Consider the following 8,972-nt stretch of genomic DNA (forward strand, 5'->3'; position numbering starts at 1 on the left):
CCTTTCACACAAGAGAGAAGGGCATAGTGCTACTACGTTGTGTTTTTGATGTTCAGAAAGGAAGGCATGAGCCTAAAAATACTCATTTGTTGCTCTCTCAGATGGTTGATAGCTTTATTACTTTATCTGTTACTGTTTATAGTTATAAATGACTCATCTTTTTATTAGTTGGAAAATCAAAACTTTAACATAAAATATTTTTGTCATTGTTTAAATGTTTCAGATTAAAGAAAATCTCAAATCTGGAGAATTTAAAAAACCTTGATGTTTTAGATCTTCATGGAAATCAGGTATGGTGCCATAAATTCGTTGTTTAAGATGCTTGCATAGTAAAAGATGCAGAAAATGTGGGGTGTCTAAGCTGTTGCTTTCTGAGGGGCAACTGCCGGTGAATTTGGAGTGGCAGAGTTCTTGATCCAGGGTGGTATGGTGTTAATTTTAATCCTGGTATCCAGTCTGCTGCATTTTCAGCATTTTGTCCTGTTAGGAAGTTACAGCAACTAAAATCCAAAGACAGCCAAACATGACAGCATGCATTCGGGTGTAAACCTGCAGAATAAGCATCCAATTTAAGTGTGATTATAGCCATAATATGGTTACTTAAAGACATTAAGCTCATTTTTTGTATTTTGTTTATTTGTTTTGTTCTTTTTTTCTGCTATTGTTGATCTTACAAAACAAGATCCCTTACATATCTGTAAAGGATTTGCAGGTTCTTATAGGAAAAACTAAATTAATCCAAGCCCCTGGTTCATTTAGGCTTCTGAACTGGCTTCTCTTGAGTTTTCCTATGTTTGAGGCTATGCCATCATAGATAAGACATATCTCATCTATGTATTCCAAGTAGCTTATCTGAATGATGCCTGAAGTTTCAGCTGAAACATATATGGGAGAAAAGTTACTACTTAATGGATATGTCATGAACAACATGAAGTAAATAAGGGTAAAACAGATAGTGTTCTTTTTATAAAATAAATGTAACCATGGAACATTTTATATCCCATGTATTTGAGCTGTTTAAAACAACATATGGTTATTGTGACTATGTAAAGTCAATGTGTGAATTTTCTGGATTCCTGCTTTAACAGTTCTGACTTCTTACTGATGTGTGTTTTTCATTATATTACAGCTTAACAGTGGGGAATGGAAATACTATCAGACCCAAATAACACTATAGTTGGTTATTGGCATGTGTGCTAAGTTTGTGGCTTCTGTGAATAGCATAATCAGTCTGGCAGTATGCATGGTATGCATTAGTGACAGATGCGGTATGGGAGTAGAGTAACTTTGTCGCTAGAGTCTTGGAGGGGTAACTTTTTAGCCAGGAACTTTATTAGGAGATTGGACATAGCATCCAACTGGCTGCTGTTTGAGCTTTGTAACTATAGGCTACCTTTGGCCCAGAGAATATCACAAATTAACTTGTTTTGGGAGTTGAGTATTAAAGCTCCGGAGTATAAATGCTTCTCTAGAAAATTTGAGTCATGTCCAAGCACTCAGATGTTTGCACCTGCAAAAATGGGATATTTAGTTGTTTGTGCACTTTTGATTTTTACACTCAGTGCATTTTTGAGATAAACTAAATGGAGATTTTTGAACTTCCCTTCTGTTGATGAATGCTATCTTTTTTGTTTTTTTCTGATCTATGGCTAGGTTTTTTTTTTTTCTAGTTATGTGATTATTCATTTAAAATACCAGCCTCCATGCATATTTTTTTGAATGCACAATGAAGAAATAAGTAGTGCATCTGAGATGCTGCTTAGGAGCGTGTCAGCCCACTGTGTTGTTTTCAAGTCTGTTTTTTTTTGTGTGTTTTTAATGATAGAGAGGTTATGTGCCTTTTAACTTGAGACCGAGATTCATGCAACCTTTACTTGGGCACCCTTCTATTTTATCTTAAACTGTATATCTCCCAAATCACAATTTTCTCAATCTTCAACTACAGAATTGCTTTTGAGAACATTAAAAGATGCCTTCAGGTATTGCAGAATGTAGCAGTTAAAACAACTTAATGCTGCCATCTTTTCAGTCATTCTCTCACTAACTGCAGATATTTTAATGACACTTCTGGTATTTTTCTCACATTTGCAGGAAACATAGTGTATCTTTTTGTAAATTGACGACACAGCATGGGAATCTTGTGTTCTTGGTCTTTAAGGCTGTTTTCTAGAAGAGAACAGTCTTGAGGAGGCATCTGTATCTTGTTGCCAGGAATCTTTATATGTTTTTAATATATTTGTGGGCCACGGTGTAAAATTTGTACTATAAAAGGCATTGTTCAGACCTGCTTATGTTGTTGTTTTGTTGTACTGATTATAAACTATTTTTTCGTAAATGTAATTAAAAAAAAATTGTTTCAAAAATTGTCATTATAATTAAGTTTGGCTGGGGGAGGGGGACTGATGCTGAACTCTTCAGGAAGAAGTAAATCCTTTAAGAATGGTGTTAATCTAAAATATGATCTTTTTTTTTTTTTCCCTGTTGGTTGTTGCATAGATTGTAATTAGCTTAAAACAGGGATGTCATTTATATGAATATAAAAAACAAGTCAGCCTCACCTGAATCCCTGGGAAGGTCATGGAGCAGCTGGTCTTGGAAAGCATTTCCAAACACATTAAGGGCAAAAAGTGACTGGGAGCAGTCAGAATGGATTTATGAAGAGGAATTCATGTGTGACCACTTGATAGCCTGCTATGGCTAAATGTCTAGTTCAGCAAATATGTGGAGAGCAGTGATGTTTATCTTGATTTTTTCAGGAAGGCTCTGGACCCAGTCCCCTGTAAATCTTCCTAGAAACACTGCTGTGATACAGACTAGAGAAATGGGGAGCAAGACGGATTGAAAGCTAGCTGCACTGCCAGACTGAAAAGGTTGTGGTCAGTGACATGTAGTCCGGCTGGGTGCCAGTTCACTAGTAGTTTGCCCCAGGGACTGATACTGTTTGTCATTAATAATGACCTGGGCAGAGTGTACCCCAAGGAAGCTTGCAGAAGCTGCAAATGTGGGGCAAGTGGTTGATGCACTAGATGGTTGTGCTGCAATTCAGCAGCAGGCTGGAGCAATGGGCAAGCAAAAAGCTCATGAATTTCAAAGCCGAGTCTTTGGAAGAATAACCCTTTGCATGATACATGTTGGAAGATGACCAGCTAAAAAGCAGCTTGCATTAAAGCATGTGGGGGCATGTTGGGGAACAAGTGGAACAGGAACCAGCAATGTGCTGTGATGGCTAAGGCAGCCTAAGATGGTAGCCTGTGTTGGGAAGAGCATTGCTAGCAGGTTGAGAGAGGTGGTGCTGCCTCTCTGCTCAGCACTGCTGAAGCCATATGTGTAGTGCTGTGCCCAGCTATGGGCTCCTTAACCCAAGATGGATGTGAATTTACTGGAGGGAGTGTAGTGAAAGATGATGAAGGGACCAGAGCATCTCATGAGGAGAGAGCTGGGGCTGTTCAGTCTGGAGAAGAGATGGCTCAGGGTTTCTTATCAATGTGTTCAAACACCTGATGGGAGCAGGAGTAACCATAGGGCTGCACTTTTTATCAGTGATGTCAGTGAAGGGTAAGAGGTAATTGGCACAAAGTGAAATACAAGGCAACTTCTTTAAACATAAGAAAAATATTCCTGTCAGGAGGTCAGACCCAACAGGCAGGGTTTGTGGAGTCTGGGGCTGGAGTAGATGTCTCTAGAGATGGCTTCTAACATCAACTATTCTGTGATCCTCTGATTTTTGAGGTGCCTGAATTCACTATCTTTTGGTTATTTCCTCTCGTTAAGGAAATAAGAGGCTAAAAAAAAGTAGAGAAGAATTATTTTGAGGGTACTAGGGAAATGACAATTCTCTATTGCAAAAATGTCACTAATAAAGTCACAAAAAACTCCTTTGTTGAATGAATGAAGACTTTTGTGGCAGTAGATTTAACTGTAGTGCACTGAAACAACATCCTATTACAGTACTCACTGAATGGTACTCTGTATTTGAGGCTAGGAAAAACAGTGTTCCTGTGGTTTTGGTGTTCAGAAATCCAACACATTTCATGGAATTATGTAAGAAATCTGTTGGTCTTTAGTGTACTTCCTGTAGAGTATACACTGAAGGCTTCTATTCATCAATTCTCTTCCTGCTTTAGGGTAAAGGTTGATCACATGTCCCTTTATGGAATATTTCAGTGATTTATTTGTTGAAAAATACCACAGTTGAATTTTCTGAAAACTGACCAATTTGCCTGTTATTTTTATACAGCAATCCTGTGTGATTCATATTCTCCTGCATATTAGAGCAGTGTTCTATTTTGAGGCGCTTTGTCTTTCCGTACAGCAACTTTGTCTTGACTGGGTTTCTTACTTTTCAAGTTGCTGCTCTTCAGTTAATGAGCACACATGGTTCATCCTAGAGAAGTCACCGTCTTAGGAGGAGAGAACATCAGGTGGGCAGTCTTCAGTGCAGTAGAATTATTCTTTTGTAGAGATACAAGGGGGTTGAAAAACTTAAATGCAATGCTCTAACATCACTAGCCTCCCTCAGTGGGGAGAGAGAGATTAAGTCACCAGAAGGTGTTTTAGAGTGTTGCTAGATTCTGTTAGATGATTTAGTGAGGGAAATCTTGTCCCTAAGATGTATCCCAAGATATTGAAGTACAAGTGGAACTTGACATACTATAGCTTTTTGGTTAGACAGCAATGTATGCATGACATTGTCAACAATGCTGTTGTTACTGTACTGCAGAACAGAAATGGTTGCTTGCAGCTGAGGTGATATAGAACAGTCTCTCTAGTCTTTTTCTTGTAGCTTGGCTTCTCTGTCATTAAATGAAATTTGTAATTTAATATGGTAGGTTATGGTGAGAAACAGTAAGTCTTGTTGATTCCTGCAAATTATTCTGCTAGAGCCATTTTTCATTGAATGTGATATTCCACAGTCCTTGTGGAGCATATTGAAGGTACTCATATATCTGGCAAGAAATAAATATTATTATTTAATTCCTCCCCCTTTTTCTTTTTGCTTTGCAACTTTGTAGCAGTTATAGGACATCACATTCACAATAAAAATAATTTTTATGTAATACCTACAGCATAATATCCCATCAAATAGATTTCATCCTTCAGTTATGTAAATCACTAAAAAAATACAAGCAGTTCTTGCAATCACTTTATTTTTTGGGGGGTTGGAACCTATAATTAATATTGTGTATCTTCTGTGTGTTGCCTCTGATTTCAGGGGATCACAAAACAATAGTAAGTTTAAACCCATGCACAAAAAAATGTACAGATTATATTAAAGTTACTTTAAGTGCATTAAGCTGGAACAGGAACTTAACTGTTTCATGATATGTAGTTGTACGTAACATTTCAACTGTCACTTTTAATAGACACAATATAAATACTCAAATAGAATTTTCAAATTCTTCAAAAGTACTGCTAGAGTCTAGCTAGAAAGATTTTTTTTTTCCCTAGCATTTGTGTACAATTCAGAGGAACTGTAGCAGTTCAGAGGAAAGCTAGGTAGCTGGTTTAGTCTCTTTCCTTCCACCATTTCGGATGTAAATCAGTTGCACAGATGGGGTGCAGCTTGCAAGAGTGGAATTTTTCCAAGAGCTTGGAGGGAAGAGAAATAAAAGGAGTAAAATGCTGTTGTTGTTCACTTTTTGGAAAATATTTTGATTTATTCAAGTACAGGATATCTTGACTAAATACAGTTTGTTCTGAACTTTTGGTTGTGTCCATCCCTCTACATCCACCCCCAGTGTGAGGACTGAAATGGGGAACTGAATGTCCTTTAAAATACCAAAATGTAGCATTCTGAAATGCTTAAATGCAAAACCTTATTCATTATTTTTGGAGAAGGGGGTGGCACTTCAAATCAAATCTCTAAATGTGCTTTGTGAAAGAAAACCCTTTCACAAGGTTCATAAGAAGGCTGAAAAATCTGTGTGATGCCCAATAAAATATATCTCTTTTGTAGTCAAGTACAAACAGTAATTCCTTTATTGCTATTTTTTTCCTGGTTTACTAAATCATCTTGTAAGCCACATAATTTCAGTACTTCATATTAAAAATTTTAAGAAGTTGAAACCTCCTAATAACATCAATTCTATGTAAAACCTCTAATATTAACAACAGTACTACAGACAGATAAATGGATAATAATATTGTTTTCTTCACAACCTTGCTGAAGAACATGTACACTAACACGTTACATGGGTTTGGGTGGGAACAATATTAATATCGTGCTGTGCAATGACAATCTGCTCCATGATATTGCTGTGTGCAAGTCCTGTGTGAACATCTGGGTAGATGCTGGAAGACAAATGCCAGATTACTCAGGGAAAGAGAGCTTGCTTGAATTGCTGAGAAATACAGACAGCATAAAATAAAGCCATATTGCATCAGTTAAGAATTTTTTAATGCCCTTTTAAAACACAGTAACATTTCCACGAATCAAAAATGAAAGTAAGGGCCGGTAACCCTTTGACAATGCTTATTCAGTATCACTTGAATCTTTAGGATCCTGAAAATAAATGCAAACCTAAAGCATCTGCCGGCTACCGGGAAGCCATGAATTGTCAAAAGAAATGCTGGGGCTGTTGAGCAAACACGCTGTGTATCCAAATTAAGGATGATGCTGATTTCTTTTTCCGACTTTTATATGAGTGTTTCTCCCTGAGTCCAGAAATCATCAGCTCATAAAATTCTTCCTTACAGGTTCCAGTGCCAGAATAAGTACTCCCTTCTCCAGGGGGCTGTGGTTGCTCCTTGGCTCCTTATGTGCAGCAAGTCCCAGTCCTGTGCCCTGCTGGGAAGCCCATGTGTGGAGCTCCCGGAGACACAGCTGCAAGTGTGCTGACCTGTTCGAGGCGTGAGGGGAGGTTGGCACTGACTTCTGAGATGCTGTGGAGCACTATATGCTATGGGGCCTCCATATGCTATGGAGCTACCATACTGTGTTCTCCTGTGGCAGTGTATTGGGAGACTTGCCTGTGTATCTGTGCCTTTGGAAACACTCCAAGGATCAGCTGCGCACAAAATTTTCCAATTTTGACATACCATGATATCATCAGTGTCCTCTTAGGCTTATGGTATGAATGGTTAAGTAATGTCTTTTGAGGGTGCAGCTACAGGACAGCACAGCTGGATTTGATTTCTGAGGATGAAGAGAGGACCATTGACTTGTTTTCACTGTAGTATGTTTAAAAAGATGGTGGTGGGTACTACTCTTAGGCTATAGCTTGTTTTGGGCAGTTTGTGAGAGGGTTGTGACAGTTTAGAAAAGTAATAAAAACATAGTATTGGATTAAGTTGAATCTGTTTTTGTACATGTTGCTTTTTAAAAATACATATGTAAATGCTTTATATATGTATTGTAAATCTATGTAAAATATAATGTGTGTATTTATACTTCTTTTACAGATCACTAAGATAGAAAATATCAACCATTTGGGTGAACTGAGAGTATTAAACCTTGCCAGAAACCTACTGACCATTGTAGAAAATATTAACGGACTGGATTCACTCACAGAGCTCAACCTACGTCATAATCAAGTCTGTTCTATAGTAAGGAAAAATACCAGTTATATTTCCAGTGTTGTCTTGCTCACAGCTGGTGCCTTTTCACCCTTTTCAGGAATAGTTCCTGCATTGTCCTTGTTTCCCCTCAATGCAGCATGGGTGCTAAGGAGTTGCAGGCTTAGGTTCTCCTGTATCCCACCTTAATGTTTCGTTTCTCTCTGGTCTAAAGCACTGTTTCAGAAAGAAAATTTCAGAAATTTTGTTTTATTTTGTCCATAATATTAAATTAATTGATTGTCACCCTGGCTACAGTCTAATAGATCACTTTTTGAGTTGGATGGTGATTTTAGCAGACAGCACTAACTCTCCTTCTTCTAGAGAAGGATTCTGAAGTAATATGAAGTCAAGATTTGGACATGTCATGGTGTTTGCGATATGGAAAAATGGTTTTTCATTCCTAATATTAAATTTCTTTCTCATTTTAATGGTAGGCAATTTTTAGATGCACGTGTATTTTAGATTTATTTTAACTTTCTGAAGTGGAAAGACCTTAGAAGATGAAAGTTGCACTATTTTGTTTTGAAATCAAAAATCTGTTGCAATTTACATTCCTGCAAATCTAGAAACACAGAAACAAATTGATTATTTTATGGAAATAATGTTCAAGGTAGTTTACTTTTGGAGTACTTGAAGTTGGGGGAAGAGAGTTGTTGGTTTGACTTCTAATCCTCTTCCTTAAAGGAAAGGTTTTCTAATTGTTGGCTTATATAGAATTCGTTTTTGGAATTTGAATCACGATATAGGTGTGATATAGAGGTAAACTGAAAAATTTCCACTCACATAAAGAGTATGGTTTCTACTGCACGGGCTGTGGTTTAGTTACTCAGTTATGACAATACTATAATAATGAATTTCTAAAACGTTCTCTCTCAGTACATTTTTGTGAACCTTTCTTATTTTCAATGTTTTTTCTCCTGTGATGTCTAGAAACATATTACTTTTATAGAAAACATGATGTTCTCATTTGTCAGATAAAATGAAGTTCGGTACTAAACTCCATACCGTGATGCAGTTGACTCTACTGGATAATTAGAGTTACCCAATTCAATTGCAGCCTGTTTGCTCAATTAAATCTGTAACTACCTTCTATAATTCTTTTGCCTTAGATTAGTAATTTGGGGGCCATTTTTTGTCTTTAAGCTATCCATCAGATTTCACTGGAAATATTTGAATCAAAAAATAGTTATTTTAAAAACAACAAATTCTAGTTCATCCAAAGTGGTAGAACCTGGAGAAAAAGAAAAAGAAAAAAGAAAGAAAATAAATAAATAAATAAAAAGGAAGCACTCCTGTAGTGAATTAAAGATGTCTTCAAGAAGTTGGACTATTCTGAGGAAGGGCAAGTGGGGGAGAGTAAAGGATTATAAAAATTCTCAACTGGTGTCAAAAACATGAATCTCTACATATAAGGA

At 37.0% G+C, this 8,972-nt stretch overlaps 1 long non-coding RNA gene across 1 annotated transcript; it reads left to right on the plus strand.

The window, feature by feature from the left end:
- The first annotated feature begins 220 nt into the window (after positions 1-220).
- On the plus strand, positions 221-7,502 carry LOC148591503 (uncharacterized). The gene is made up of 2 exons (XR_015914067.1): positions 221-290; positions 7,402-7,502. It is a non-coding gene; the product is annotated as an uncharacterized LOC148591503 (long non-coding RNA).
- The last annotated feature ends 1,470 nt before the right edge of the window (positions 7,503-8,972 follow it).

The sequence above is a fragment of the Tinamus guttatus genome, unplaced genomic scaffold (genome assembly GCF_059628265.1).
Source record: "Tinamus guttatus ecotype Peru unplaced genomic scaffold, ASM5962826v1 Tinamus_guttatus_pri_ptg000775l, whole genome shotgun sequence".
Taxonomy (NCBI): domain Eukaryota; kingdom Metazoa; phylum Chordata; class Aves; order Tinamiformes; family Tinamidae; genus Tinamus; species Tinamus guttatus.